The 26,302-nt window shown below is 36.6% G+C and overlaps 1 protein-coding gene and 1 long non-coding RNA gene across 18 annotated transcripts in view; both read left to right on the top strand.

Annotated features, from left to right (window-relative positions):
• The window catches only part of NBEA (neurobeachin), a 450,877-nt gene that overhangs the window by 9,833 nt on the left and 414,742 nt on the right, over positions 1–26,302 (top strand). The gene's annotated exons all lie outside the window — the stretch shown is intronic.
• Positions 834–26,302, top strand: part of LOC146768708 (uncharacterized) — a 31,883-nt gene continuing 6,414 nt past the window's right edge. The window contains exon 1 of the long non-coding RNA XR_014955201.1: positions 834–25,247. This is a non-coding gene — a long non-coding RNA (uncharacterized LOC146768708). The remainder of the gene's footprint in view (positions 25,248–26,302) is intronic.

The following is a 26,302-nucleotide window of genomic DNA, read 5'->3' as shown; positions in this document are numbered from 1 at the left end:
AGTGAACATTTGCTTTTCATCCATTGTGCCTGCTTACTAATAGATAGTCTTGGATGAAACACAAACCCAAGTCTGTCTGTCTGTTCTGCAAATCAAAGTTATGGTTGTATGTAAGTTTATTTCTTGGATTTCGGAAATATAAAATGTAAGTACATTTAATATTTTGCAGAGAAAGTACAAAGTTAATGGTACTTGAGTTAATGAAACTTTGTGGTTCTTTACATATACTATAAATACTATCTTATTCAACAAATTAGCATGAAATGAAATTAAAATAGAACTGTTAGTGTAGTTTTCAAAGCAATAGATGCTTCATGTTAGAAGGAAAGTTACAAAAACAAAATTCAGTATAGAGCCAAGGCTGTTGAAATTCTGCGTTGGGTTTGTCAAAAAGAATGGATTCATAAATTTATATATAGTCTGAGAGTTATATATTAAATATTCAGTAGCACTTCACGTGCATATGTAACTGTATGCAACTTAGAAACGGTAATATATGAACCAAAGATGATTGTGTAACAAAATTTTTATAGTTCATGTTTCATGAACAGAAAAGCATTTATTCAAAGTAACTTATAATGTGCAGTAATAAACATACTGTAACTAGAACAATGTGTAGGCTTAGTCACTGAGAGGTAGTCAGTCTATCATAGTTGATACAGTATGGTATTTGACATTTTAAACATAGTGCTCACTGAATAGGAGCTGATGCAGTCTTTAAAATGGATCAGTGAAGTTGATAATTGCAGGTATTTTCTAAGACCCAGAAGCAGGTTTTTCCCAGTAATGTTTTCATCACCCCTTATACTAATAATAAGGGAAATCATCACACTTGTGATGATTTCCCTTATTATTAGTATAAGGGGTTTTTATCCTTCAAGGCCAAGTTGGATGGGGCTTTGAGCAACCAGGTCTACGGGATGATGTCCCTGCACATGGTAGGGGGATTGGATTTAGGTGATCTTTGAGGTATCTTCAAACCCAAACTGTTCTGTGGTTCTGTGATGATTCTATAACAAGGAAGATAAACTATAGTAAAATAGTTTTTGTTTGTTTGCATTTTTTTTCCTTAATAAAATGTGATTAAATTCTATGTAAGACTAAATTTGGACCTACTTAGTCCCGTCTCAGTTAAAAAAGTAGTTTTCAAGTCTGTAATCTGTTTTATCACTTGAAGTTGTAGTTTAAACTTTCCCTTTTTCAGAAACCTAACAGCTCAAATTAATGCAAATACATTTATAATATATTAAGAGCCTTTAGTGTACCTAAGCACAATCAAGTAGGATAAGAAAAGAAGGAAAGCAGGAGTTTCAGCTGAGTGAGGCTGATATTTTCCTGAGTCTTAAAAAAAAATAAAGTACCAGAAATGTATCAAATTTATCCAAATTGTTAGTTGTTTAGATGAAGTTTACCTATTGAGAAATGGTAGTGTTAAAATGAAGCTTTGCATTAAAAAATAAAAACCTAACATCATTATGGGAAAATCATGAGTACAACAGGTTATCTTTCAGTGTTCGTCTGCCTGGATTTACAGAGACCTTGAAATGACTTGTTACATGATGTTTTATTAATTTTTGAGGTGTCTGAGGGAATTATCACCATCTGTTAATACCAGAGTCTAAGCCAGCATGTGGGTTTCAAAGTGCTTTGTGTTGAAATTTTTAAGAAATCTTTCTCTTAAAATTAAATGCAGTTAAGAGGTTTCAGAGTGTAAACAGAGAATACCTTTTGTAGTCCAGATTTAAGCTCTTGGATCATTTGTCACAGCTTTGGTTTGGTCCTAGCCTGCCCTCTGAAGTTAAGATGGTTGCAAGTACTTGTAATGGACTTTTACTCATGCAGGATTTAGGACGTAACTGTCTTTTCAACTTGGTTTAAGTTAGCAGAGCTCTGTTTTAGCCAGAAGTTACTTCACTCTGTAAAGAAAACAGCACATATATTGTATTTTATTCTGGCTGAGATCAATCCTAAATGCATCTTGTACCAAAAGTCTGGTGTTATCTAGAAGTGCAGAAGAAACAGTAAAAGTCCTGAAATGTCATTGCAATCTAAATTTCTGGAGGTCAGAGGAATCTTGGGAACATCTTGTTTAAATTATTATTTCAAAATTCCTCTCTCATATGCTCCTTGTGGAGTTATAGTAAATTTTAGGCCTTCCTTGATAAGAAGATAATAAAACAAGCTGAACACTTTTGCGGGTGAACATTGGGTTGTTTTTTCTTAAGCAGTACATCTGAAATGACCATGTATGTTTGTTGCATTAATTTTTGAAAAATCACAGGTTTAAAAATTCTCTTATGTATGCATTCTGTACAGCATGAATGGTTGAGGGGACACGTACTTCATACTACAAGCAAGACATGGCACAGCTGCAGCTGACAGTACAACCAACATGAATTTTGATTTAAAATTCCTTCAAGAAATCCTAAAAATTGCCTAGGAGATAGGGAGATTTGTGGTCTAAAAGAAATCCTAACTTAAGAAAGACTCTTTTGCATTTCTATTTATTTAGAAAATGGAAATCAAACTAAATAGTCTATACTTAGTATTGTAAAATGAGATCTTTAAAACACTGTAATGAAAGGCTACTTGAGCATTATTAAAAATTAATACAGCCAAGAGAGTTATTGAGAAAAGTGGCATTTAGCAGTAATTGTTAATACATTTTGGTACTGCTACGTGGTAGGTAGCTTCCAGCTTCATAGTTTGTGTTCTGTTTCCCTTGTAATATTTTTCGGTTTTTTTCAGTTGTCTTTTTCTTCTCATATATTTTTAAGTTCAGAATAACCATTCTAGGTCAATAGGTTTGTACCGTGACTGAAACCAAAGACTTGCCCCAATCTTTTATTGTATAAGCATCAAAATAAGCTGTAGAAGAAAAATACTTTTAAGTAATAAAACTGATCTTGCGGGAGTAGAATGTAATATAAAAAAACTGTATTATGATGCTTCATGAGGATAATGTGTGGGATAATGCTTAGCTTTTGAAGGTGTCGAGTTTGGGGATTGGAGTGGTATAATCCTGGTCTCAGAGGATGTAGTGGGTTTATGTGTCCAGGCTTTAGTAGTGGGGGGGCTACAGGGGTGGTTTCTGTGAGAACCTGCCAGGAGCTGATGCCAGCCAGACCCATCAGCAATGGTGGCAGTGACTGTGGGCAACAGATTTAAAAAGAAATTACTGCAGAGGAGTGATTGCAGCTGGAGAGAGGAGTGAGGATATATGAGGGGAACAGCCCAGTACACAGCAAGGTCAGTGAGCAGAGAGGGAGGAGGTGCTTCAGTTGATGGAGCAGAGATTCCCCTGCAGCCTGTAGTGTAGACCATGGTCTGGCAGCTGTTCCTCTGCAGCCTATGGAGGTCTGTGAGGGAACAGAGGTCCACCTGCAACCTGTGGATGACCAGGAATCAGAGGGATGCCCAAAGGAGGGATGGCCCTATGGAGAGCCTGTGCTGAAGCAAGTTTTCTGTCAGAGCTCATGGCCTCATGGAGGATCCATGTTGAAGCAATCTATTCCTAAAGGACTGCACGCTATGGAAGGGACCCATGCTGGAGCAGTTTTTGTAAGAACTGTAGCTTGTGGAAGGGGGACCCATGTTGGAGAAGATCATGGAGGAATGTGCCATGTGGGAGAGACACTGTGCTGGAGCATGGGAGGAGAACAAGGAGAAAGAAGTGATGGAGACAATGTGAAACGGATGAATGACTGCCCCTATTGCTTGGGGGCAGGAGGGAGTTAAGCTTGGAAAAAAAAATGAGAGGGATGGAGGAACAGTGTTGTAAAGTTTGATTTTATTTATAATTGCCTTATTATTGATTTTTAATAATTTTGTTTCCTTAACTCATGCCTGTTTTTCCCATGGTAGTAATTGCTGAGTGATCTCTATTTTTGCTTTTATATTGACCCATGAGCCTTTTGTTTTATATTTGTCCCCCTGTCCAGCCAAGCTTGGTGGCCACCAGGTGTAAGGAGATACAGTAAACCTGTAGATTAAATATTTTTATATGTAGTTGTAAACAGAATTAGGCTTCTATGCAGGGATTGATAGTTATACACTACTATTAATTTGTATTTCAACAAACAGCTGCTTTTCAGCTTTTGAAATGTGGACTTTCCTAATTGCATTGACATTTGCAATGGTGGGGTATAATCAAAAAAAGGTGATTGATGAATAACGCTTAGCTATGCCTAGTGGCTGTTCTAGGAGCATTGCCATTTGTGATACCCCAATAGAATCTGACTAGTTATGAGAACTGGCAGTGGCACATGGCTCTTTAGTAAATATACTGCTACCTCTGGAAAGTCTTGTTTGACAGAGATTCATCAGCTTTCTTATGCAGATTGCTGAATCTCTCTCTTCATACACGTGAAGCTATTAAAAGACTTCTTAGAGGGCAGTGATACCAGTAAATAATTTGTGTTAAATTTTTTTGTCACTAATTCCACATTTTACTCCATGTGATGTGGATGAAAGTCCTTACATATGATGCTCTATAGATTTTATTTACACATCTTGGGATTTTTTCCTACTAACTAGCACCCCTTTTATAATACACCCACTGAAAATACAAGCCCAGCTTTCACATAGAAGGCTCAGAACTTGCATCTTGTGGGATTTGTATCCTATAGCTACATTGTGCTTTTAAAGCCCTAGCTGAACAGAAAGAAGACTATATATGTTCTCATTGTGACAAGTTCATAGTGGGTTTTAGACATGTTTTACCCTGACTTGTAATATTACAATTAAGTGTGCTAAAGAGGAAATTAAATGTTTTCTTTTTCAAACCTTATCAGACAGCTACTTCTATTTAAAACTGTCTCATATAACAGAAAACTGTCATTTATTTATTATGGTGGTAGACTGGTAACTTACAATTTAAATTTAACAAATGAATGGATGGGAATTTTTTAAGTTTTTCAGTTCTGGATATATTCAAAATGCACCTTCCTAATTTAAAGTTAAGCATTATACTACTATGGCACAATTACTGGATGATTTCTATTTTAAAGAGGGAGACTGGAAGATTTTTCTTTTTTCACAGAAGAAAAGATCAGGATCATTTTTGAATGCCTTCTTTCTTATCACTGTCAAATAGGATTTTCTGTTTTGGTTGACTACTACTACTAGTTTATATGTGTGTGTTCTACCCAGAAACATTTGATTGTCTTTATCTATATTTGGTAGTTATCATGAATGCTTATGTAAGATTTTCTTTGTGTAGATTTTCTTTGTGAGATTAACATTGTTTAATTTTGTGTGCTTTTAAAGTTGCAGAGCCATTCCTTTTTCCTCGTAAACACCAGTTAAGACTTTCACAGATGTCTGGCACATTTAATTGCAAACCACCATTGAACGGCAAGCACACTGTTTAGTTGGATTGTGTTTTCTATTTTAAAAATTCATGTCAAAAATGGAAAAATGGAATGCCTAGTGAGTATAAGTAAATTATAAATGTAAATATAAGTATTTGGAGGCACTTTTTGGTATGAATAAAGTATTAATGTAGATGTTATTACCCTGTTTTGAATCACAGGGTTCTGAGGTCTTAAGAGATAAACTATGAGCGTTGTTTAAAATGATTTAAAAATAGCCTTGGATGAATTACAGACTGCTAAATCATGCTCACAATTTAAAGTGAAGGCCTCTTATTATTAGTGGTCAAAACATAGGAAGTATGTATTCAACTGTAGGCTGGGAAAGGGCATCATGGAGCACATGATTTAAATACCTTAATGTATTTAATAGTATAGATATTAATAAAGGGGTTTTCTTTTGATTTTTGTTCACATACTTAAAAAATATTTAGATTTAATTTCAAGAATGTGAGGAGGTTGTTTGTTTTAAAAATTGTGGCATTGTTGGATCTCTTGTTCTCAACAAGTGGTTGGCTGGCACATTACTTAGAGGTGAAGAAAATCTGCTCCTTTGAGAGGAAGGGGCTTACAGAACTGCTTACAGTCAAAAAGTAACTAAAAAAAGCTATGTATCTGTCCTAAATAAGATAAAATCGGATTAAAAAGGGGATATATCTGTTTAGTGAGACACTGTTTGTTGTTCTGGACATTTACTGGCTAGTGGTTTCTTTATCATTGTTCACCTAGTTGACTTTACTGTCTTTAGAATGGAAATTTGAAACAACTCACTTTTTAAGTCCCATCCCATCTTCACTGTTTAAATAGGATAGCATTTTTAAAATCTTCTTTTGATATTCAATAATAATAGTATAATCCTTAGACTGGTTAATGGTTTTGCTTTCAAATTAGGTAAAAATTGAATTGTCATGGAAAACAAGTATTGAAGATGCATTTCAGTGACTCTGTGGAGTACGGGGTAGATATTAGTGAAGGAAACAGAAACTAAGTATCTGATGCAAGCTTTCAGTCTCTTTTTTTTTTTTTTTTGTAGGACCATTCATTTCAGTTTCTATAGCTTCACTATTATGTTTTATCAGTAGTTAAATTTTTTTTCTCAAAATCCTAATTTTAAATCATTCTTCAAAGTCAGTGTCATTGTTTATTGAGTGAAAGTAAGTTTACTGTAGTCTTTTATCCTAAGTAAACATTACATTTTTCCTGTTCTTACATTTTCATGAGCATCAAAGCTGTATCTGCTCTAACAAGATTTAGGGATAATTGTTTGGTTGGATTTTTTTCTTAATGGATTTCAAATGAAAAATATGCAAATATTTCTAACTCTTAAAATATCCCTTAAAATAAAAACCATACTTTTAAAATAATCTCAGTGATATTGGAAACATTATGTATTTCTTCTGACTGGAGTATTTCAGCAAAATATTCTTTCATTAAAATCTTTGATGTGCTTACATTAATTTTATTAAACTACTTGTCATATAGAACAGTGAAAAATCAGTTTCTGGATTGTTGGCTGATTTTGTTTTTTGTTTTGTGTTTTAATATCCTTAAAATGCATATTATGAATGTAATAGTGACAAACTAGCACTACTCCAAAATCACAAATGGAAACCTGTAATGAAACTATATCACTTGACTGGAAATAAAGTAATTATTTTTTAAACTACTTTTAAATGAATTTTCTGAACTAAAATTTGAAGCCAGTTATTGGTACAATGGGTTACTAAGGGGGTATCAGGAAGTCTCAGCTCCGGTTACGGTCTGTTGAAGTTTTCTTTTCATATAGTTTTGTGATTGGCCTTTAAAGGAGGAAGAAGATTTGGGGGTGTTGGACAAGAAGCTTAATATGACCCAGCAAAGTGCTCTTGCAGTCCAGAACAACCATATCCTGGGCTATATTACAAGGAATGTGGCCAGCAGGTCAAGGGAGGTCATTCTCCCATCTACTCTACTCTCATGAGACCCCCTCCTGAAGTACTGGGACCTCCACATTAAGGAAGGTGGCAACCTGTTGAAGCAAGACCACAGGAGGGACATGAATATGATCAGAGGGCTGGAGCACTTCTCTTGTGAGGGCAGGCTGGGAGAACTGGCTTTGTTAAGCCTGGAAAAGAGAAGACTCCAGGGGTATCTTACTACAGCCTTCGTGACACTGAGTGGGGCTTATAAGAGATGTGGAGAGAAACTTTTTACAAGGGCCTATAGTGGTTGGATAAGGAGCAATGATTTAATTAGATATTATGCAGAAAGTCTTTACTGTGGTGGTGATGAGGTCCTGAAACAGGTTGCCCAGAGAACCTGTGGATGCCACATCACTGGAAGAGTTCCACATCAGGTTGGGTGGGCCTTTGAGCAGCCTAGTGGAAGATGTCCCTGCTTATGGCACACAGGGATTGAATTTTATGATCTTTTATGGTATCTTCCAATCCAAACCATTCCATGTATATATTAGAGCTCTCTGGCAGATGAGCAGTGGGTATTTAATTTGCTTAGAGGATATAAATAGAAGCTGCAGTCAGTCCTTCATGTCCCTCTTGAAAATTTGTTTCTCTGGAATCAGTTTTCTGTTGAGGGCTCAAGTGGAGTATGCAGTCAGCCTACTCAAGGTCCTTAGTTAGTGATCTCTTTTATATTTTACCTATTTACTTGGTGAGTGAGATTTAAATGTAGTTTAAGTAGGTAGAGAAGGACTGCTTGTGACCCTGTGTAGGACTGTGTGGGGAAGTGTGTTATTGTTGTTTCAGTCAGTTAAGCCTATTAGCTAGGATATTTAAATCTGTTGTGTTTCTGAAATACCTGCTCAATCAGAAGATGGAGGTACCTCTCCTCTTAGCCTCATATTTCTTGTGAAATTGAGTTTATGTGCTAGTACCTTTCTTTCCTAACTCGTTCAAAGTCTGGGAAGGGTTGCACGAGTTTCAGATTCAAGAGTGAGTTGTGTTTATGAGTGATAGTCGTCATCAGATTGAGATGCTTCTTAGGCTGTGAGCTGCATTAAGCTTGGCTGTGTTGAAGCTTTCCAACGTGAGCTCTTTCTTGATCTCCTGTGTTCTCTCTTTCTCCACAATCCTTCCTAGGATAGTCAGTTCCTTACATTTTAAAGTAGGTTGTACCTCCCTGGGTTCTGAACTTCACAGTCAGTAGATTGTTGGCAATCCATTTTTTGTTTCACCTTTTCAGAGAACTGTTGTTCCCACTGGAAGAATTCCTAGCTTTAATGGTACATTCCTCTTATGCTGGCTTTTTCTCCAGTAAGAATGGTGGATCAGACCACTCATCACAGTGAGGGTCATGACTGAATTTCTCCCCCAATGAGTTTAATTTATTTCTGTTTTTTTTTCACTGCCTGTCAGAGGCATTAATCTGTATTCTGCATCTGAGAAAACTACCTTCTTGCTAGGACAAACTAAGATATTGAAATTACCATGTGTTTTTAAAGATGCAGCTGTATTCGTCTAGAAGATAACAAAATTGTGTTCTGTTGTGTCAAGACTAAATAGAATGCCATGAAAATGGATTCTATTCAAAGTTGTAAAATTTTCCTTATTGGACATCCAAAGGTTGCCACCTGGAGGTTTTTATCATTTCTATCAAGCTGTGTGTAGTCAAAAAATACTTGATAACAATGCTTTTTTGAGAAAGCAGATTTACAATAAATTTTTTCATGCATTCTGAAAGATACTTTCAGTGAAATCATACAATACTGCACAAGGATTATTATTTCACTTGGAACAAACTCTTATTTGTGCCTTACTGATTTAAAAATAAATAATTAAGAATTACAAAAAGTTGCTTTTTTGAATATCTTAGTATATGGCTGTCAAGTCAGAAAATTCAGATTTCCTTCTATGAAAGTTCCCAGCATGACAAGATCCAAGATATTTTGCTGAATTAATTTTAATTATTTTTTTTAAATTCTACTGAATTATTTTAGTGCTTTGGTTAATGCAGATGAGCTATTGGAAACCCAGTGATGTGATATTATTAGTGGGAGAGTGCTGAATATGTCAGGATCCTACAAGTTCTTGTTGATACTTAGCTATGGCTAGGCTTTGATTGCTTCTTTGGAACAGAGTTGTCTTGTTTTTCAAATAATCTCTATCAGAAAAAGATCCTACATTACCTATCAGTGCTATCAGTACCAGGGACTTAGTGTCGCCATGGTATGCATTTTAGAGGAAGTTACTTGAGATTAATTTTAGCTTCGTCCTGTTAGCAACTATAACATATTTTATTGTTGAAGATTTGGAGTTCCTTCAAAGCTTGACTTTTGTGACTACTCCTGGAGTACATCTTCTATTTTAGTAATCTAAAATAAAATTTGGACACTCCAAGTTCACATTGTGATATGAAGACAGCTTAATAAAAAGAAGGTGGCATGTGGAAGAAAAGGAAAATTGAAAATTTATTCTCTCCTTCCCATCAACAGGAAATGTCCTGCCACTTCCTGGGAGCAGCACATGTAGCAGCAGCTCTGGAAGGCCAGCATAATTATAACAAAGGCCCCTCTCCTCCTTTCACATAGCTTTTATTGCTGAACTGTTATGTGTTATGGAATATCCCTTCAGACAGTTTGGGTCAGGTGTCCTAAGTGTTTCCCTCCCAAAAACTTGCCTTTCCCCAGCTCACTGGTTTTTAGGGTGGTGAGAGGGGACAATGTTGGAGAGACAACCTTGATGCTGTGCCAGCTCTGCCTAGCAGTAGCCAAAACACTCATTATCAGCACCTTTTTAGTTACAGAATACAGAACTGTGAGGGGGGCTACTGCTGGAGCTCAGCTCTAGGTCAGGGGTGGCTCCGTGTGGTGGAAAAGTCTCTCCTCCAATCCATGCTTTCAAAAAAAAAAAAACTCAGTAGTCTTCTGTTGTCTGGTCTCAAGGTAGTTTATTGCATGTTATCTAAAAGATTTTCTTCTTGAGATGCTGTGGTCTGCTCAGCTGTTCAGGCAAAGGCACACACGCACCCTGACATCCTGTCTGCCGTCTTCTTCTCTCTCCCTGCCCAGGGCTGGTGCTATCTTTTATATGATACATTATGTGTTAAATGTTTATAGTTTTCCCCCAATGCCTATTACCTATATTAAATGATGCCCTTCTACTCTAAACCAATCTGTGAGTGCCAACATCACCAAGAACATGGAGGTGAGGAAGAAGAAAGAGGGAGAACAGGGCAGGCCCAAATCCCTCCATCTTAAAACCTCTGAACCCCATGTACAAGACCTAAAACCCCCTTGTACAGCACTCAAAAATTCTTCCCTCTACTCTGTGACTATTTCTACTCTAATATCTAAGCTTTTGTGACCTCTTGTTCTTCTTGCAAGGTTGGTAAATTGTTCCATGGTTCAAATCCAAAATCACAGCTGTTTCCAGCTGCCTGCCAGGGTATCAAACGCTTCTGACCTGGACCCGGAACATCTAAAAATGTCTGAGGGACATTTTGAGTTCCGACAGGCTACTAAGGGCAAAACTAACTTTCTCTCAGCCAGACCGAACACATCATTTTATATCATAGAATGGTTAACGTTGGAAGAGACCACTGGAGGTGATCGCATCCAGTCCCCCAGTTCTGGCAGAGTCCTCTTGGGCATGTTACTCAGGGCTGTGTCCAGATGGCTTTTGAATACCTCCAGGGAAGGAGATTCCACAGCTTCTCTGTGCAGCCTGTTCCAGTGCTCTGCCACACTCACAGTCAAGAATTTCTTCCTGATATTCAGGTAGAACTCCATGTGTTTCAGTTTTTTTGCCTGCTGCCTCTCATCACACACATGTAACTTCATGTGCGTGGCCTTCTGCAGTCTTCCTCAGGAAGTGCTGACTGAGACTCCTGTCTGAAGTAATGCTCTGTGTGTGTGAGTGTGCTTTGCTATGCATTTAAGTCCATGCATTAGAGCCCCCTACAAGAAAATAAGTGGTAGGAAATTGGTGCTGCCTTTACCCAATGAAGTTTGTATGTGCTCTGGAAAACTGAGTAGCACAAGTTTGCCAGTACAATTGTTACTCTTTTCACTGCAGATCTTATTTTGTTATTTTGAGACTGGGAGCATTTCCTTTTTTCCATTTTCCTTTTTCCAATCCTCATTTTTTAAATTAAAAAATATTGGCTTAGAACTCATTGTTTAGAACTCATATGCCAAATTGCACTAAAGACCCATCTAGCCCACTGCACTATCTGTCAAGAGTGGGTGCATTGGTAAGAGTTAAAGAGCAGGGAGAGCTTGTAATGAACCTTTTCTATAACTGCTCCAGTCACTAGCAAAATATGACTCTGAGATGTTTCATTGGTCACCTTTGTACAGGCATTAGTAGATGCATTTCTTCTTCCTTCCTTCATTTAAATTTTTTTGCTGCTTTAAAATATACATAAATACGTGTTAACCTGTATAAAATATGCTTAGCATGTTTTTAGTGGGAAGGAATTACAAACGTGCTTGTGTAGCTTTTATTTTAAAACCTACCTTCTCCAATTTAATTTGATATGCCTTAGCTCTTATGTTTCAGGAGCTATTGATTTTTTTGACTGTACCACCTATTATTTAAGGGTCTCTCATTCTCTCTTCCTCAGATGCCTCCTTATAGCCAAGGAGTCCTGGTTTAGTTAGTTATTCTAGTAGATTACTTATATAAACCAAAAAACAATAGAAGTAATGAATTGAAAAGTGTTTTTCATTCAGCATTTCAGTTCTTAACTGGAGTAAAAAGTGTTTTGTAGAATCATTATTATTTCAGTCTTAACTACTAGTTGAATTTTGGGTTTCTTATTCATGAGCTTTCTGGAACAGATTGAAGTCATAATCCCCAAATTTTAAATCCCCAAGTTTTGAAAACATACTGTTTGGTCCTGTGTGTTGTGATTCCATCCCCCTGCTTCCTGCTTAAGTATGTGATACATGGAACAAATACTTATCTGTTTGGTTTACTTTTTCCTTCTCCCTTACTGGGCCTTGCAGCCCTGCTGACACTGGCTAGAGCTCTTCCTCACAAGTGATTGCAATAATGGTGTTGGAATGCAAGAGAGAGTATTTTACTAGAACTAAATTTTATGACCGTTCTTTTTTGTTTTTTGTTTGTTTGTTTGTTTTTATTTCAGTGGAAAGAGAATACTGCAGAAATTTGCAAAGGCATTACTAAAATTAAATTGGAAGACTAGCACAAGCCTGATTTAGATGATATTGGTTGCTCACAGGTAGCTGAGGTTGTTGCTAGAGTGACATCCACAGAATCTGGTAGTGGTGCTACATTAATTCTTTTGGCTGGATTTAGCTACCTGTAACTTTGTTACCATGCCATTGTTTGACAGATGTTACTGAACTTTGGTAATTTATCAGAAGTTTTTATTTAAGTGGAATTCTTTTCCTGATGTTTGTGTAGTGATCACTATTGGAAAGTAAGATAAAACTCCTTTCTTGGCCTTGTACAGCAGGGCATAAGGATCTATATACTCAATTATCACTTCACAATTGGCTTATTTTTTTATTCTAAAATGTTAAAATACTTTGAATGTCAAACTGCCTATTCTTTTATATGACTGTGTTATAAAGACACTTGGAATCACAAAGCTACTAGTGTGTTGTTTCTGGTTTTCTTTAACAACATCTCAAAATGCTGCTATTTTTTTCATATTTTTTTGCTTCCTGGCAGGAGAACTCAGAAGAAGATTGGCATTTTTTAAACCTCTGAACCTCTGGTATTTCTCATAGCAGCTCCTAAATTTGCTAACTTTTTTTTTTTTTTTTTTGCAAAGTAATTTATTCTGATGAAGGAGAGATAAGGCTTTTTTTTGCCTAGGTATGTCAAATTGCCAGCTTTTAATGGTTCAACCTTGACTGTAGACAAAATGTTGCCATTTTTCAGTGTCTTTAGATTGCATGTAGTTCTGGTCAGATGACTGTGTAAGTCTTCACTAGTTTAGCTTCTCCTAATTTGGGGCACTTTTTTCAATCTTGTTGGTTTAATTGTTTGTAATTGCCCAACCTACTTTTATGAATCACTGAAAATTTACTGTCTTTTTCACACTTTTAGACTAATCGTGCTACTAAGCAGTATGTCAACATAGGTATTAACTGATCAGTACTCACAATGATGTCACCAAATAAGATGTATTTAGATTGCACCATGTGACAGAATGGGCAAATACCACAGTTTTCTATATTTCAGCAAAACGTAAATGAAGCAAAGTAAAAAACAAAACTACTGACCTGTAAAAGAGAAGATGGTGTCTCTTGTCCTGTGATCAGAGCACTCTGCTGAAGGGCTGTGGAAAGAATAATTAAAGATACTGTGGAGTAGCTCATCTTTTCCTGGAGCTGAGTCATACATTTGTTAACAGCTTGTGAGATTGTGTAGTTTGAAGCATATCAAGCAACACATCATGAATTCTCTGACAGACCTTATACTGAGACTCTGATAGCTTGAAATGTGTCATCGGAGGAAGATAAAGTGAAGTTGGAGAGTTGGTGACGATTAGGGTATGTAATAGGTACCACATCCGAGGCTGTCATCTCTGTAGATGCACTTTGTAGCCTTTCAAAGAAGGGGAGTGATGGAGAAGGACTCTCCTGTAGATGGGAAAATGCCTGAGTTAGAATCTTTCTTTCAGTTGACCTTAGAAAAGCTTATTTTTCCATTTCCCTTGTCGCAAGATATTAGTCATTTATTTAGGAACCAAATTAGATCTCTCAAATCGGTGATGCACCTATTTTCCTAATCAACTAGTGATTAATTTTCAGTTAATCTGAGGTCCATTGTTGCATAGTCAACATTGCCTCTCTTCTTGTATTACAGTTAGTGGTACTGACATGTTCAAATCAAATCCAGGATTGAAGTTTGTTGTTTTCTTCTTAGAGCTTTACAACAGTTTTGGATTTTTTTTTTAACCCAGACTTTTCTATTACAGTCTATTTTTGATTTGCTATGCAAATTATACTGGTTTAGCTGAGCAATTTTGATATACTTCATGCAAAACATATTTAATTTTCTAACAGAAAAGCTATGAATATATATGATTTCAGACTCTGTTTAGAATAAAATCAGTGAAATGTCAAGTTCGTTATTTTGCCTCTTTTAGGCATTGTGCATATTTTTGCATTGTGCATTTGTCTCCTGTGTACTCTTCCTTGTTGCAGGACAGTTGCCTATTTAAAATCAGTGGGTTTATTCTTAGTTTATTTTCTGACCCACATGCAGTGTTTTTTGGGTGGATGAGTTTTTCTTGGTTGCTTGTTTTTTTATTTAGCTATGTTTACATAATAAAGATTTTATTGCAAAATAATTCTGTTTTGGCAAAGAGTAATGTTGTTCTCTTATTTTTATAAGATCTCAAGCCTAGAGTTACTAACAGTGATATCCTTCCTTAGAGACTGAAGACTATCAACTGGAAGTCAGTTTCATTTATTACATTATCCTTAGAAGTCTTAGTGCTTTTAAAAAGATGTAAGTAATAATCTGTTCTTGCATCTTTTAAAAAACTGTCATTTGATATGTGTGAATCTGAGTAATAGCTTTTGAGCAGGAGTAATGGATTTGAACAGTTAAGTGTTGTCAAAGCTGTAACTTGAAAAGCTTTATAAAATAACTTATGAGTACCAAAAGCCAAAAAGAAGTAGGATATGCAATGTATTCTTATGGTAGTTTTATGGGGAAAGACACTGTTTTTAAACGACAACAAAAAGTTTTAAATCCTTGTCTTTAATTGTTTGTCTGTTGTGCACTGAATACATAGCCTGCGGCTTGTATTTTGTTCTCTGCTTCAGTGATGTTATAATTGAGCATATCTAAGGAGATTGATGGAGATATTAATTAGGAGTGATTCCTAAAAGAAAGTGTTGAACACTGGAGGGCAACATTACTATTTGCTGGAAGTAGTCAGCCTCTGCATGTAGGAGAAGCTGTGCTCACACTTAGTGCTCTATGCTGGCTACCTTTTCTATTTCTTGCCCTGTTTTAGAGTTTTTCACACGAAAGTTAGAATTAATGTGACTGTTAAAGCTGATTGCTAATGTGGCCTTTTCTTTGCCGTTTCCTGCAGTGTAGTGATTTAATGAAACTGAGTACTCAATTTTAGTCAAAATTTAAATTACATCCAGAAGTGTAATCTATTAATTTATCATTTACATCTGCTCAATAATTGAAAAGTTATTTTCCATTCCATATAAGCTATGAGGTTTTATCACTGATTCAATGAGTATTTTCAAAATGCACATCAAAAGTATAAATTCCTGTACTAGACAGCTGAGATGTGTGCCAAACTGGATTTGGATGACAATTGAGTTTCATTAAAATATATGGAATGCCATTTTAACAAGTTTTTAAAATAATATTGCTTGTTTTATGAATTTTTAAAAATATCTAAGAAACATATGCTCAATATTTTAGTATTTTTCAACATTGATTGGAAATCTGAAAAATTAATGAGATCAGTGTTTCAAAGCAGCTTACACATACCTATTAGATAGCCAGGTGCCTCTGAAACAGGCTCTGCATCTCCGAAAGATTTTTTTTTAATGTATATATCACTTATAAACTTTTTATCAACTGTTTTTTGGAGCACAGGTTTTGTGGTATTTGCAACTAGTTCAGATAACATATTCTTCTCTCCATTAAATAGGATAAGTCATTATCTTTTTGTCTCCTTTAAAAATATAATGCTTGGCTTGTGTTGTAGCTTCTGCTTGCTTTGACATGGGCCTTGCCTTTTAATTTGTAAATTCTAGTTCCTGATGCAAAAATGGTTTTTGCAAAGATGCTTCCAAATAACATTTTCTTACTGATGTCTTTTTAAGGTTAGCTGTTTCTTCTTAGCATATCCAAAACTATCTTTTGCAAGTAGAGAATTTTTTATTTCTTTACCTGAAATCTTGGGATATCTTCTTGTTTATGTATAAATTTGGTCTAAAAGAAAGTTTACATACACCAGATTTTTAGAGCATATCAATATATGTGTAGTTATTGAAATCAGTGAGGGATATACAGTCAAGTTTTTTTGAACAGGTGTTCATGAGTTACAGCTGTGAAATTGCTTTGCAAAAGTTAGATGTCGAGGTCTTCATCTCCAGCTGACTCCTGAAACAGTTGTCTGACCTAAAGCTTCAGTCTGTGATTAAAGGAGAATGTCATGAGTAATTCAGTTCTGAGATGGATTAATTTTCTGGCGTAAAACTCTATTGGCAGTATAAGGTGTGTTCTTTTTAGATGTTGCCCATTGAATGCGCTTTATGGTGTATCACTAGGGTGTGATGTGCCTTAGCCACATTTAAGGATTGTCAGGAGCAATGTGCCAAGTTCTTCTGCTATGATAAATATTTAAAATACCCTGATGTTCCTATCTCTTCATAAAAATATTCTAATACTGTTATTGAAGGTTTGGAAAAAAGGCATTATGTGAAGTATGAATGAGCAACTGATGGGTGAAAAAAATAATCTATTTTGGTAGAAATGGATAGAAGAGAAGAAAAAGAGCAAAGAGAAATACGGTGACATTTGAGTGACAGTGCAAAGAAAGGATTTGGAATACAGGAGTTTCAAGAGGCATCATTTCATCAAAAAGAAAGATTAATATGCTTGGAAACATAGAAGATATGCAAGAAATTATATAAACCACAAGAAAACAACAAAGAATAAAAATATGGATAGTCCTAAAATTTGAGGAGTGGGAGGAGGAAAGGAGAAATGCAGATTACTAAGGAAGGGGCAGTTAAACACTAAACTTTGGTTTTGACTGAAAAAAATACTATCTTAAACAGCTTATTTGATCTGAGGATATTATCTGGACAGTCTGTTTTAATGTCCTTGATTTGCAGTTTCATTTTGTGCATGTAATTCTGAAAAATAACAGAGGAATAGAGTGTGGGTATTTGTGAAAGGTATTCCAGGCTACTTGCATTTCCTTTCCTTAGATCAGTGAACCATTTAAACTGGAATCATGATATGAGTTCTTCCATCATTGTCCTGTGTGCAGCTGGAGCGAATGAAGCTCTTGTGCTTTATACACATCTAATCAAGTTTGGCTCTGTGTACTTCCCTTCACTCTGTCAAATTCTCAGTGCACTTCTGGGGTCACCTTTTCCTTTCTTCCTGAGGCCCTGCATGGGCTACCTATTGCAGTCCCTCAGAGAACATTTGCCTGTTTGACTCCACTGTGCACACATCAAGACCCACTGCCATAATAATACGATGAAAAGTGAAATTGTCCCTAATCCAGGAAATAATAGCATTTAAACAGGAGGTAGCTTTTTGTATTTGAAAGATGCTATGTCTTAATCTTCTACTTGGTATTTGCATCTCAAAAACTAACATCTGTCTATGAAGTGTGATACTTTTGAAAGCAAAGTAGTTGCAAGTTATTTAACATTGCGGAACTAAATACATTATTCTGCAACATACAGATTAGAATGTGAATCTTTGCATAACTAAGTATTTTATTTTATGATTCCTTTATTTGTCATGTAACCCATGTTATTTATGGTATCATAAATACAGATTTCATAGGACAAAAATACTGAGGGGTTCTCAGAAAGCTATATTGATATATGTGCTTCACTGTATCTCACCAATTTGGAAGTGTGGTTTTAATGTGTTTGGAAATTATGTGATTTGCCTTAACAGCCAGTTTCTCTGAAGGTTGAACTATTAATTAGGTAAAAAATGTATCTATAGTCTCTTATATACATAACTACACATCTAAAAATGGTTGAAGGAAAACACAGTTTTAGTGGTTTGGCTGATTTGTGTAGATTTGGAAAACAATGCTTATACTTTTAATCTTCTTATTTTTTTAATAATCTTTCCTGATTTAACACCTGCAAACAATGGCTTTTTTTAGCAATTAGCTAGAGTTTACCTCTACATGTCCTGCAAGAATAAAATGGGGTTAAGAATGTTTGTTTAACAGAAGTCATTTAAATTACATGCTTCATTTATACAGTGTAATTGTATACCTTCAAAAGCCTCAGTACCATAATTAAATGACTGATAAATTTGTAAAGGTCACAAACTTAGCTTTAATTATTCTTATCTAGTGTTTTTTTACAAGTAAGCTTTGTTGTCCAGGGATTTAATTCCCTAAAAGTAAGTGTATGAAAACCCTAATAGTGTTTTTACTTCAAATTATAGTGTAAATGCTAGCATTTTAGCATGGTATGCTCAAGATATATGTTGAAGCTATGTTTGTACAGGCTCAGTTAGTTGCCAGTTAAGAAATTGGAGTTGTTGACCTAGTATTTTAAGTATCCTACTTGTCCATTTTATTTTGGATCATTTCAGAAATGTTTCTCATGGGTTTTTTCAGGAAATACATTACTTTTGACAAGAGTCTAAGAACCACTTTAAAGAACAATTAAACTAGGATGTTAGTTCTTTGGGAGTTTTGTACAATCCCACATGTATAGGGTAAAGAAGCTTGTGACATTAACTTCAGAAACTTGTTCCTGAACTGTATCCAGTGCATCTCCTCACACAGAGTTTAGAGGAAAAGTGGACTGTCTTTTTTATTCTTTCTAACTCCTAGGGTTGTTGTACACTTGCATTACCTTCAGAGTTTGAATTGCTTTCTTTTGCTATTTCTGTGATACATTCATATAGGGGAAGAAAAAGATTATGTGCCACCTGCAGGGTACATACCTTATCTCTGTCAGCAAAGGTGGAAGCATTGCCTTTGGCTGTTCTTAAGGAGCAGTCAGCCAGGATCAAAATCCAACCACAGTTACAGCAGTGGAGCTTTAAGAGCTTGTAACACTGGATGATCACATTTTATTTCTATTACAGGACCACTGTTATGTCCTACTTTGTCCATCATCTTTTTTTAATCTTTTTTCAACCATATATCTGTTGTTGTACAGCACATGGCCACCTTGTGTCACTGCAGCCTGGTAAGCTGCAGGGCTTTATTTACATAGTGATAACTGAAGAAACTTTTTTCAGTTTTAAAAAAAAGTTGAAAACAAAAATTGCTCTACTGCTAGATTTTAGGAAATGTACTTAGTAAATTTTAAAATTTTTAAGTTGAGAAAGAGCTAGATCTGGCCACTAATTAACAGGTTTTTGGACTGAACAAAATGGTATCTTAGATAATGTGTTGAACACTAAAAAGTAAAAAGATTTTTTGAGGGGGCTGGGAGGGTTGTGAGGGGAGCAGGGAAGGTTTGTGACATTACATTGGCTTGGGAATAAGGTGTTTAAAGAAAGATTTTAATTTACTGATAAGATTATTAAAGATTTTCTGTTAGAAATGAGATTAACCTGTAATTGGAAACTCTGGAGATTTTTGACATATATTCAGCATCCAGAGAAAGTACTCTGTTTTGCCTGTACTCCTTTGTTTTTCAGATTTTATTTTACCATAACTTTCTTCTTATCAACTAGCTAACAAGTAATAAAAGTGACAATGAAAATCTAAATAGGGAATGAGGGTTTTTTTGACTAAAAGACAGAACAGGAATGGGTGGTGTACAATTAGAAAGGTAAATTAAAACAGTCCTGAGGAACTGTGTCAAAGCAGTTCTGCATCAGTGTAATAGCTCTGTTGTGATGAACATAAAAGTTGGATTATCTAGAGTCTTCTAAATTTTAAAAGATTATGATGCTTCAGAACATCACAATTGCATCCAAGATTTTCCATGAGAGAACATATTTATTGTTATTCTTATTGTAATGGTATGAAGCTGAATCAGACATGTCTCTATAAAACTGCAGTTGAAAAGTCTGGCTGCAACTTAATTTTACCTACTTCAGGTAATATGGTTTGCCCAAGGTCACTCTGAGTATGGGCATCTATAAGAAAGGCATTATCTTATTTGACTAGCAGTGAAGAACAATTATTTATAAGAATTTGTTATGAAAGCACATAACTTATATGAGTGTTGTGATTTACAGTTCATGAAGTTGTATTAAAATATAAATGGAAAGTTATAAATAGTAAACCAACTGTGTTCAAGTACTCAATAGAGTGATTGTTAAAAGGTGCCTAAAATTGAAATGTTTGTTTTCATGTACATATTCTGAAGGTTGTTGTCCAAAGAGATTGATGTTCAAAATCCTGAGAAGTATCAGATTCTATTTGATCAATTTTTCTTCACTTTAATGTTAGAATATGTAAAGTGATTTTTAACTAATAACTTAAAAAATAAAGCTTTCATACATGATGTTCTTATTCTTGTTCTAAAGAGATCTAATGCTGGCTTTTTTTTTTTTTTTTTTTTTTTTTTTTTTTTTTTCTGAGTCAGAGGTTGATTAAATAAAAACTTTGAAAAGCTTTATGAATCTAATACAGACTCCAGATAATGTGGTACTAGGACTTGGTAATTCTTCAACAACAGTCTGGTGTTTCAGTGTTGCCTGCAGTCTGCTCAATGCAGTATGATGTCACAAAATCAGATTGGAAATACTCCAAAACAGTGCCTCTAATGTCCTCCTCTACGGTAACTAGTGACAGATAAAATTATCAGTCTGTTGTTTCCACTTGTTGATAAATGAATGCAACATCTGTTACTTAATGAGTATCTTAGGGAGCAGAGAAAAAGAGGGAATGTTAAAGACTTTTTTTTTTTTCCTCAGCCCACATTGACCTGTATATTAGCCTAGTATGCTTCATTTAATTTTAATCAAGGGAATGTGTAGTTTCATTTGGGGAGATTGGTGTCTGTTCTTGGGATTTTTTTCTAAATAAAGTAGGACGTGTCCTACAACATGTAGAAGTTTAATTGTTGGGAAGCAAGTGTGCAAACAAAATTGTGGACCTGATTTCCATAGCTGTTGTCTGACTTTTGAGGGAGCTGTTTCTTACATCACCCTCCTCTCTTATGGACAGCTGCTTGGCACATAGTGTGTGTTGACCTTCCAGCAGTCCCTCAACAATGTGACAGGTGTGCGGTGTGTGCATTTTCTCCCAGGGATAAATAACTTAATCGGAGCAGACTCCCTCATGTGAGCTATTACCTTAAAAATAAGCAAATAAAGAAATCCCTTGATCTAAACTGTTATCTTGAGGTCTTTGTTGCTCCCAAGTTCAAGATTTGCAGCTTTATTCCAATTTCAGGGTGATTCCATTAAAGGTGAGTATGTGTTTCTGAGGACCCACGGGCTGCTGTGCTGCATGAGTCAGCTGGGATTTGCAGTGCATCGTTCCGTTCCTTGCTGCGTGAGTGAGTCAGCAGCGTGCTCAGCAACACGGTGCCATTTTCTGTAGCCTTTACCTGGTGTGCTGCTTGCTTGATCCTAGTCTGCTGCCCCTTGCAGGAACTGTACATGTCATGCCATTAGCAGCAACTAGTAAGTACGAGTAATCTTCACCAGCCTTTCTAAGGAGTTCAAATATGGTATATAATAATGGATATGCTTCTAAGGATATCAGTGGAGTTTCAGGTCAAGCAGCAAGAAATGACTGTTCAAAATAAGATAGCGTGTAGGTGAGCACTGAAAACATTTCAGCATGTTTTAAGGAGCAGGATTTTCTGAAGAAAACGACATATGAACATTTAATATTATCTAATGTTTTTGTCTATATTTTTCACCTGAGGTTTTTAAAAAAATTAAGGTACCATGATATAATGAGAAATTCTTACACGTGTAAAGACTGCTTGAAATGTACAATGAAAAAGAACAAAAATAAGTGCCCTGATTTCATACTGAAGGGAGGTCATCAATGGAATCCCATAAGGATCTGAACTGACGCCTGTGCTCTTAATACATTCATAAATTATTTAGAAGAATGAATAATGAGATGTCAAAGTTTGCAGATGCTACAGAATAATTCAGGATAAGTAAAAAAATCCAACTGATATAATGCAGTTCAATATAAATTAGTATGTATATGGGGAGAGAATAACCCTAATACTACATGTTGATCTAATGTCCCTCAGTTGATAGTTACTATATAGCGAAGGAAACATTATAATTTAGAGAAAATGATGAAAATGTTATTTCAGTCTTCAGTTGCAGAAAGGAAGTTTAAGGAATCATTACAAATGTGTTTGAAAGGAAAAGATCAGCACAGCATGCCAGTAGGATAGAGTTCTGCTGAAGTAATGATACCAAATTGGACAGATTTGCTATTGCTTCTAACTAGGAGTTACATTAATCTAGCAAATAAAAGCATTCAAAATTCAAGATGCTTTTCAACATCATGTGTAGTCAAGTTCTGAGACAATTTGCTATGGGCTTTTGCAGCAAAAGCCATCACATACAAATATATACCCACTAGCTCAAGAAGTTTCAAGAAAATACTGGAGGTTCTGGAGAGGAAATTAGGCCAAGCATGTATATACTTACCCTATGCTTATATTTTTTCCATGGTATCTTTTGATAGCTTGTTAATAAACAGATGTTTTACTAGATAGATGTGGTTTTGTCTGACCTTGTATGGCAGCTTTTACGAACTCTTTTGATATGAAAACCTTTATTTTGGCCTCAGGCTTTAATTAAACCTCTAATTAAATTCTTCTCATGAGAGAGAGGTAAGAGGGAAGACAGAAGTAATATCTTTGATACGTTTACTTCTATTAATGTGCAGATGTCTTCTACTCCTGCTGACACTGATGATCTGACATTACCACTGATATTTTTTTTGTCATACAGCTCTATGTAGGTGGGAAGTGTTCTGTTTGCTTTCCTGTTAGCATGCTAGTCCCGTTCTCCCACTATAGCACTACAGTTCCAGCATTCATAGTACTTCTTTAATTCTTCAGCTCCTTTTGTCAGATTTAAGAAGCTGAAGGGGAGCTATAATGGCCTTCTAGAAATTGACATTTGCTTCCAACTTTGCTGTGGAGCAGGACAAAAGGCTGTTCTTATTTTATGGTCAATCTAATACATAAATTAGCCTATTTTTAAGTATTATTCCCCCTCCCCTCTACACTAATTTAAATAGATCAGGATAACCAAACTGGTTAATGAAACATTGTTATCCTAAATACAAATTTCAACTAGGAGAACTTACTGTAGCTGACACTGAACCAAAGAAGGAAGTGGTTCTGTGCCATGGTTCATTAGCTTTGTAGACAATATCTATGAGGTTGGGATTGTTTGGGGCTTGCTAAGAAACAGTTTCATGTTAAGTAAGATTAAGCCAGAGGCATGCCTTGTGTGAAAACTGCAGAGATTTTTGATGATCCTTGATTTGGATGACATTCATTCATCTTGACCTGACTCTTCTAGAAATCTGTCTGCGATACAGTGAGGGGAAGGCTTCAGTGTCATGCTTCAGAAATTATTGCCTGCAACTTCAAACACAAAATTATAGGCAATTTTCTTGAATAAAAAGAAGGCAAAGAAACCTATAACATCACTAATATAAATAATAAATCTTTAATTTTTAGTCTAATATTGTGAGAAAGCAGCAGTGGAAGGGCAAGGTCAGACATTATATGCTTATAATAAGCATTTGTTTTCTAGGCCTTGAAGAATGTGGCTCAGCATGTTCTGTTTTTGTGTAGCTAGTCAAGGGCAGGTTATCATGTTCTTAGATAAATCTACTTCATTATCTGAATTTGAGATACTATAAATAGTAATGCTAAATTATAGATGGAAATTTCCCTTTTTCAGCCATTTAGGATTTCAACATAGACTGAAAACCCTTCAAAATCCTTTCCTGCTTCTGTGAGACAAACTCCTATGTTAGCAGAAGATAGCTTCCTGGACTTCCTGATCAGTTTTGGAAAATTTATTTGACTTAATTACTATGATGCATTCATAAATACGTTAATAACAAAAGAAGATCTTACGACAATCTGCATGCTTTCTTGGATAGTGGCAAAGGATGAGGAAGAGGTTGAGGTACTTGATGCCATCTTTGTCTCAGCCTTTAATAGACCAGTTGGTACTCGGACGCCTGAGCTGGATGACAGGAAGCAGAATGAATGATCCAAGAGGGAAATGGTCAGCAGTCTGCTACAACACTCAGACATGTGTGAATCTATGGAACTGAACAGGATCCATCTCAAAGCTACTGATGGAGCTGGCAGAAGTGCTCACTGAGCTGCTTTCCATCATTTACCAGCAGCTCTGGCTAACTGGGCAGGTCCCAGTTGACTGGAGGTTAGCAAATGGGACACCCATTTAACAGAATGGTCAGAAGGAGGCTCCAGGGAACTACAGGCCTGTCAGCCTGACCTTGGTGCTAGGGATGGTCATAGAACAGATAATGTTGAGTACCATCACACAGCATGTACAGGGCAAGCAGGGCATCAGGCTCACCAACAGGGGTTTGTGAAAGACATGTTCTGCTTGGCCAAACTAATCTCCTTCTGTAATAGGGTGACCCACTTACTGGATGAGGGAAAAACTGTGGATTCTGTCTACCTAGACTTCAGTAAAGCTTTTCAAACTGTTTCTCACAGCATTATCCTGGAGAAGCTGGCTGATCATGGCTTGGACAAATGCACTCTTTGCTGGGTAAAAAACTGACTGAATGGTCAGAGAGTGCTGGAGAATGGAGTTACATCCTGCTGATGGCGAGACACCGGTGCTGTTCCCCAGGGCTCAGTACTGGGACCAGCCCTGTTTAATGTCTTTATCAAGGACCTGAACTAGGGGATTGAATACACCCTTATAGATAGACAGTTTGTTGTAATTGGGAACGGGGCTGTTGCAGAGCCTCATCCCCAGTGGGCTACAGCTGTGCAGGGCAGGTGAGCAGCATTGAAGGTGATGAGCCATGGTGTGCTGAGGTGCACTGCCAATCACCAAAGGGAGCAGAGGGCACACAGGTGTAATACATCAACATGAGGGGCATAAAAGACTGGGCTAAAGAACAAGAAGGGCAGCTGCTGACAGCCTTTTGAGGTGGAGTGATGTTACTCTGTATGGGCAAATGCTTAAAGCCTTCTGAAATTGGATGGTGGCTAGCTCAACTGTGATGTGTGGTGGCATGCCCTCAGTCAGTTTGCAGGTGAGGCTGAGCTTGGCAGGAATGTCGATCTTCTGGAGGCTGGGAAGGCTCTGCAGCAGGATCTGGACAGAATGGGTGGAAGGGCTAAGGCCAATTGTGTGAGGTAAAACAAGGAGAAGTGCAGTGTCCTGCACTTGGGTTACAACAACCTCATGCAGTACTACAGGCTGGGGGCAGAGTGGCTGGGAAGCTGCTCAGTGAAAAAGGACCTGGGGGTGCTGGTCAACAGCAGCAAGATGTGAGCAGCCCAAGTTCTTGGCCAATGTCATCCTGTCCTGTATCAGCAATAGTGTGGCCAGCAGGACCGGGGCAGTGATTCTACCCCTGTACTTGGTACTTGTGAGGCTACACCTCAAATCCTGTATCCAGTTCTGGGTCCCTCACTAGGAAGACATTGAGAGGTTTAGTGTGTCTAGGGAAACAAAGCTGGGGAAGGGTCTGCAGTGTCATACCTATGGCAAGCAGCTGAGGGAGCTAGGGATGTTTGGCCTGGAGAAAAGGAGACTCGGGGGAGGCATTCTCTACAACCACCTTAAAGGAGGGGTTGGTCTCTCCAGGTAGCAAGTGATGGGATTGAGAGGAAGCATCCTTAAACCTCCACCACTGGAGGTTTAGACTGGATAGTATGAAAAATTTCCTTACAGAAAAGATTGTCAAGCATTGGAACATACTGCTGATGGAAATGGTTGATTCTCTGTCCTTGGAGGTATTTAAAAGATATGTAGATGTGGCACTGAGGATATGTGTTAGTGGTGGACTTGACAGTACTGGGTTAACAGTTGAAGTGGGTGATCTTAAAGGTCTTTCGCAACCTAAATGATTCTACATTACTTATTTATTTGTAGAAACTTACTTAAAGGTATTTAACAAGCTTACTACTTATTCTTAGTACTGAAACATTTAGAATTGCACTATATTACTCAGTAAAGGAAATGACTGATCATTTTATCTGCCCTTTTTTCTGAGTTTTGAAGAGTGCCGATAATACAGTGCACATCAGTATGCAAATTGAAAGCATCTTTGAAATCAAGTGAAACCATGTCTAGATCTAAAGT

Source organism: Lonchura striata, chromosome 1 (assembly GCF_050655825.1).
Source record: "Lonchura striata isolate lonStrDom1 chromosome 1, ASM5065582v1, whole genome shotgun sequence".
NCBI lineage: Eukaryota > Metazoa > Chordata > Aves > Passeriformes > Estrildidae > Lonchura > Lonchura striata.
This window is presented reverse-complemented; position numbering and strand designations above follow the sequence as displayed.